At 54.9% G+C, this 7,059-nt stretch overlaps 1 non-coding gene across 1 annotated transcript; it reads right to left on the bottom strand.

Moving 5' to 3' along the window:
- Positions 1-4,503: 4,503 nt before the first annotated feature.
- trnat-agu (transfer RNA threonine (anticodon AGU)) lies at positions 4,504-4,577 on the bottom strand. The gene has a single exon. It is a non-coding gene; the product is annotated as a tRNA-Thr (tRNA).
- Between the last annotated feature and the right edge of the window lie 2,482 nt (positions 4,578-7,059).

The raw sequence follows: 7,059 nt of genomic DNA, 5'->3' as shown, positions 1-7,059 counted from the left end.
TGTGAGTCCAGGTGAGAGGTGAGACCAGGTGAGAGGTGAGTCCAGGTGAGAGGTGAGTCCAGGTGAGGGTGAGTCCAGGTGAGAGGTGAATCCAGGTGAGTGTGAGTCCAGGTGAGAGTTGAGTCCAGGTGAGGGGGGGGGAGGTAGGTGGGTGGGGGCGGGGGGATGAAAGAGAGTGATGGAAGGAGCTGGGAGGTGACCGGTGGAGAGGCAAAGGGCTGGAGAAGAAGGAATCCGGAAGGAGAGAATAGTGGAATGTGGACTAAAGGGGAGGAGGTGGGGAGCCAGAGGGAGGAGATGGGCAGCTTGTGAGGGTGAGGGTGGGGGTGGGGGTGGGGGTGGGGGGGAAGCGAGGAAGCATCTGCAGAACCCTGTAACCACCAGGTCTGCGCATTCCACCAGCCCTGGCCTCTTGTGTTTCCTTCACCCAGTTTCCTTCACCTTCCCCCCCCCCCCCCACCCCGGAGAACATCATCTGACAGCTCACTGACACTCACTGTGGGTGAGAGGAACAGGGAACCGGGGAGGTGGGGTCACATCCGGGCTTCTGGTCCTGGTGGTTGTGGTGGTGGGGAAGGAGTGGGGAGGAAGGGAGGGGGAGAGAGAGAGAGGGAGGGAGGGAGAGCTGGGGAAGGGTGGAAGGGGGTAGGGAGGGAGGGAGGGAGAGCTGGGGAAGGGTGGAAGGGGGGAGAGAGGGAGGGAGGGAGGGAGAGCTGGGGAAGGGTGGAAGGTGGTAGGGAGGGAGGGAGGGAGAGCTGGGGAAGGGTGGAAGGGGGAGAGAGGGAGGGAGGGAGGGAGAGCTGGGGAAGGGTGGAAGGGGGGAGGGAGGGAGGGAGAGCTGGAGAAGGGTGGAAGGGGGAGAGAGGGAGGGAGGGAGGGGGAGCTGGGGAAGGGTGGAAGGGGGGAGAGAGGGAGGCAGCAATGAGAGGGGTGACTGGAAGGGATGAAAAACACGACGATGCTGGAGGGACTCAGCCGGCCAGGCAGCATACGTGGAGTAAAGCCGGTGGTCAATGTTTCGGGTCAGGACCCTTCCTCAGGGCATCTGCAGTTTCTCCAGTAACTGGACGGGGCTTCACCAGTCCCACTGGATGAGATCCCGTTCTCTCTAACAACCCCACTCCCTTGTCATCCACCTTTTTCTCTCCGTCTCCTCTCCCGCCGTCTGCCTCTCCCCGACCTCCTTCGTCCCCCTCCCCCCTCTTCCCCATTACCAGACACATCCCTCAGAGGCCGGACCAACAACCTCGAGGCCTGAGTTCAAATCCCAGCTCGGCAACTGTGGAACCTCCTTTTCGTGAATAATCCGGAATTTGGAAAACAACAGCAGCCTCAGAGATGCCTTCAGAGGAGGAAACCCAGGGCCTATATGTGACTCCACACCCGCCCATGTGGTCCCTCTTAAACTGCCATTTGATGTATCCCAGCAAGTGACGAGCACCCCGCTCAAACAGAGGAATAAAACAGACAACCCAGCCTGCATCGAATGGAGACACGGCAAGGTCACCGCCAGCCCTGTCCTCCTCAAACACTGGGCAGTAGGAGAGCTGTCCCACTGACCGGTCCAGCAATGGCCTGACACAGTCACACGGAAACAGGCCCTACAGACAATGAGACAGACTCCTCCGTCAGTCTCTGGGGATGTCCTGCCTCACCCACAGCACTGATCCACCAGAGGGGGTCCACGGCGTACAGGATGGGAGAGGGGCCCCGGGAATCCTCTGCTCCTCACCTCATGAGGCAACAGGTCAGACATGGGCAAGGAAGCCCCCTGCCCCCTCACTCCCACCTCCCATCCTGCCTGAGCTGATGAATCACGTGGAACAACACTGGAAAGAGGCACTGAGGGCAGCAGAATGTCCTCTGGGTGGGGACTTCAATGTCCAGCACACTGAGTGGATTGGTCGCACCATCACAGACTAGCGCGGCCAAGTCCTGACAGACACCACTGTCAACCGGGTCAGCGGCAGGTAGTGAGTGAAGCAACAGGAGGGAGATCCCTACCGGGGCTCATCCTCACCAGCCTACCTGTGGCAGACACACCTGTCCGTGACAGCATCGGTAGAAGTGACCAGCACACCGTCTGTGTGGAGACAGCGTCCCAGCTTCACATCGAGGATGCCATCCGTCCCGTTGGGAGGTGCCACTGAATGCATGGACAGATCAGACGAGGCAGCTCCAACCCGGGCATTGGTGGGGCATTAGTGAGGATGCTTCAGTACGATTGCTTGAGGAGGCTCCCCATCACCTGAGCTGCTCAAACGTGTGACTGTTGGCCTGAGGAGACCGCCACGTTGGACTGGAGCATGTCTCCTCTCTGAAGCCCAGAAAACTCTGAACGTCAGGCGAATGTTGAAGGAAATTCCTTCCCCGCTGAGTGGAAAATCCAGGCCATTCCGATTGTTATGGCCCTTCTGTGGGTTCTGTTCGTAGGATAGAAACTTCACAGGACGGGGTGGTCCAGTCTTGTGTGTCCCGGTTCCTTAATAAACTGTCCAACTAATCTGTTTCCCCTCCTTGTCCCTTCAGGCAGATGTTCAATTCTTTCTTGAAAGAAAAAGTTTCCTCGATTCTGTTTCCAAAAACCAAACCGTGTCACTGAAGCAGGAAATGCTGGTGGAACTCAGCGGGTCAGGCAGCATCCGTGGAGGGACATAAACAGTTGACGTTTCGAGCCGAGACCTTTCATCGGGACTGGAAGGGAAGAGGGCAGAAGCCGGAATAAGAAGGTGGGGGGAGGGGGAGGAGAACATGCAGGCAGGGGAGAGGTGAGTCCAGGTGAGGGGGGATGGCAGGTGGTTGGGACGGCCTCCTCTATTGCCACGGTGAGGCCAGACGCAGGTTGGAGGAACAACACCTCATATTCTGCCTTGGGAGTCTCCAACCTGACGGCATCAACGTCGAGTTCTCTAACCTCCAGCAATCCCTTCCCACTCCCCCCCCCCTCCTTCCCCCCCCCACCACCTCCCCCCTTATATTCCCTCCCCACTTTTGTTGGCCCTCACCCCTGTGGCCCCCTCACCCCTTCCCTTTCCCCTCCCCTGCCCTCATTACCTGCCCATCCATTCCCCTCCCCCATCCTTTATTTCACGGCCCACTGCCCTCTCCGACCGGATTCCTTCTTCTCCAGCCCTTTGCCTCTCCACCGATCACCTCCCAGCTCCTTACATCACTCCCTTTCGTAACCCCCCCCCCCAACCCACTCACCTTCCCCCCTCACCTGGACTCACCTGTCCCCTGCCTGCGTGTGCTCCTCCCTTTCCCCCCACCTTCCTATCCTGGCTTCTGCCCTCTTCCCTTCCAGTCCTGATGAAGCGTCTCGGCCAGAAATGTCGACTGTTTATTTCCCTCCATAGATGCTGCCTGACCTGCTGCGTTCCTCCAGCACTGTGTGTGTGTTGCTCCAGATTCCCGCATCCACAGAGTCTCGTGTGTCTCAGCAGGTCACGCAGCGTCTGTGGGGACTGAGAGAGAGTGAACATGTCAGGTCCACAGATGAGGTCAAACCGTCGAGTATCCCTGATGCTTCCTGCACATTTGTGTGTTTGGATTCTCAAACCCTGACCTCCAGACACCGACACCATTGTGTCCGGAACCCCTTTCTCTTAGTTACTGTATCCCAGGTGATTCAATATTTTGAACATCTCCTCGTATCTCCAAAACCTCCCCTCCTTCCCTGGGATACGACAGTAAATTCACTCCGATTTAGATTCTTCCCAACATTGCCGATGACAGGGAACTTGCCGGGACTGTGAGATGTCAGGAAAGGTAACTTAGACAAGGTGACAGACAGGGGAGAGAGAGCTGGAATGAATGGGGCTCTCTCAGGCTGCGGCCCACGATGGGCAGTGCTTGGACCCTGGCTGTTCACCAAGTACCTCAGTGATTGGACGCGGGGTCTGAATGCAACATCTCCATTTTTGACAATGACACAAACTGGGTGCGAGGGTGGGTTGTGTGGAGGGCGCAAAGAGGCTTCCGACTAACTCCCACAAGTTGAGCCAGTGGTCCATGTAGTGCAGTGTGGGAAATGTGGTTAGTAGGAAAACCAGGAAGGTTAGGATTACTGAAATGGTGTGGATCGGGAAGTGCTGGTGTGCACAGGGATACAACACGGAAACAGGCCCTTCGACCCACCGAGTCCCTGCCAACCATCAACCACCCATTTAAACCAACCCTACAATTTTTATTCTCCCCACATTTTCATCAACTCCCCCCAGATTTACCACCCACCACACATTGGGGGCAATTTACAGCCACCAATACACACGTGTTTTGTGTTGTGGGAGACAACTGAAGCCCCCGGGGGAAACTCACACAGTCACAGGGAGAACGTCTAGACTCCACACAGGCAACAACTGGGGTCAGGATGAACCCGGGTCTCTGGCGCTGAGGCAGTGGGTCCACAAACCGCACCAAAGCAATCGGTCTGGGAATTGAACACAACCCACCAAATGCTGACGACCCTGTTGTGAGTTGTGAACAAAATATTCCACACCTTGCAGGCACCGCTGAGATTTGAACTCAGGATCTCCTGTTTACTAGACAGGCGCTTTAACCAACTAAGCCACGGCACCAGCTGAGTGCTTCAGCTCACTTTCAGGACACCAGTCTCTGAATGCCAACATGTTGGTGCAGCAGGCAGGTAAAGAGGCAAATGAGACATTGGCCTTTGTTGCAAGAGGATTTGAGTGTGGCATCTCCATTCCCAGGGCCTTGGTGAGACTGCATCATTCGCGTGTGTCCTTGTTGTATCTCAGGCCTCTGAGTGCCATGGAGACCACCCTGTAGCTCTCTCCACTACCATGGAGACAGTCCCAGAGTTAGCTCCGTTATCTCCAGACACTTTCCCACAAGACCGTGAGCCTGTGGTCCCCTCCTGAAGACGAGGTTCTCTCCAAAGGCAATTTAACCCCACCCACCATTTTCCTCTGTGTGTGATGCCCCACCTGGGGATTGTACAGGAAAATGGCACTGAGGTCAAAGATCAACCACTAACTTATTGAATGTCAGGCAGCATCGATGGGCTGAACGGCCTCCTCCTGTTCCTGTTTCTCATGTTTACATTTGTGTCTTTCCGTTCCCACTTCCCCTCCCCCATTCTTCTGACAAAACCCATCAACTCACACCCACCAGCATGAAATTTAACACCCCCCCCCACCCCTGTGTCTGCCCAGCTCACCTGTCTGTCCGAGCACGTCATTGGCTGCAGAACACCAGGGTGGACTGAGGTTGAGAAAGGCGCTATATAAATGTGTCTGTCTTGTTACGTCCCGCTGAAGTCTGCTCCAATCACCTCATTACATCCTGCACCGTCATGTTTCAGGTCATCTGGAAACCCCAAACGGTGCCCTGTGTGTTCACTGGTGTCCATCAGGGCAAGCGGTTGCACCAACAGCCACTCCCTGGTCTGCAAACATCTCCTCAATGTTACCATCTGCTCGCTGACCCTTAGACAACTCCATATCTATAGAACGATTGCCCATTCCAGCACTGACCATGTCCCGTGTCCCTGTGGACAACCAGGTACCCATCAATACTGATCCCATTTCCCAGCTCTGTCACATACTTCGCCTTGGCCATCCGAATCTTGGTCTCGTTGCTTCTTAAATGTAATGGGAGTCTCTATCTCCACCACCCCCTCAGGGAGTGTGTCCCACATTCCAATCCCCCTCTATAGGAGAAAACGTCCTCAGATCCCCTCTAAACCCCTCACTCCTTACCTTAAACCTGTGCCTTCTAGCTTTAGATAGCTCTCCTAAAGGGAAAAGCTCCCTGCCCTCTCCCCTATCCATACCCCTCATGATTCTGTGCACCTCTGTCAGGTCCCTCCTCAGACTTCTCTGTTCCAAGGAAACAGACCCAGCCTCTCCACTCTCTCCCCATAACTGAAATACCCCATCCCAGGCAACAGCCTGGTGAACCTGCACCCTCCCCAGTGCAGTCACCTCCTTCCTACAGTGGTGACCAGAACCGAACGCACTTCTCCAGCTGTGGCCGAACCAAACCTTTATAAAGTTGTCATATACCCTCGATGTTCTTAGGTTCCATCCCCCAGCTAATGAAGCCAAGTCTGACCAACGGCTTCTTCACCACCTTATCTACCAGTGCTGCCACCTTCAGGGATCCCTGGATTTGTACACCACGGTCCCTCTGTTCCTCACTGCGTGTCCAACCCTCATTAGTTCTCCCAAAGTACATCACTTCATAATCATCCCGATTAAATTCCACCTGTCGTTACTCTGTTCTCACCCACTGATCAACATCACCCTGAGGCCCATGACAACCTGCTTCACTGTCCACACAACTCCGACTTTTGTGTCATCCGCAAACTTACCAGTTACATCTGCTGTATCCATGTCCATATTGTTAGTGTGTACAGCAAACAATAGGGGCCCAGCCCTGATCCCTGTAGACACCACTGGTGACAAAACCACCCTGTACCATCACACGCCGCCCCCCCCCCCCCCATTACCAAGCTAACAGTGAATCTCCACAGTTCTCTGTACCTGCTATCTGCCTCCCCTGTTTCTTTATTCAGCTCTCGATGCCCCTGACATCCAGGTTTCCTCATATTTTCTATCCTGACCTTTCACCCTAATGGGGAGATGATGACCCTGAACTCTCGTTGTTTCCCTTTGGAATGATTCCCACTTATCTGACGTAAACTTACCTGCAGGCAGCTGTTCCTGGTCTACTTTTGCCAGGTCCTGTCTTATGATATTGAAATCAGCCTTCCCCAATTCAGGACCTGAACTTCCAGCCCCCCTCTGCCCCTTCTCCAGTCGGACCACCTACATAATGGCTCAAAAATCTCTCCTGGACGTACTTTAGAAATTCCACCTGCTCTGTACCTTTCCCACTGGAGCGATCCCAGTTAACACTAAGGAAGCTGAAACCCGCCACTGCTGTAACCTGATTAAACTTCCATCTCCGTGATTGTCTACATATCTCTCCTCTGTCTCCTGCTGACTGTTAGGAGGTCTGTAGTCCACCCCAGCAAAGGGAATGCCCCTTTTTTATTCCTGAATTCTACCCATATTGCTTCATTGAGGAGCC

Source organism: Pristis pectinata, chromosome 34 (genome assembly GCF_009764475.1).
Source record: "Pristis pectinata isolate sPriPec2 chromosome 34, sPriPec2.1.pri, whole genome shotgun sequence".
NCBI classification, from domain to species: Eukaryota; Metazoa; Chordata; class Chondrichthyes; order Rhinopristiformes; family Pristidae; genus Pristis; species Pristis pectinata.
The sequence above is the reverse complement of the archived record's forward strand: the minus strand, read 5'-3'. Positions and strand labels throughout refer to the sequence as shown.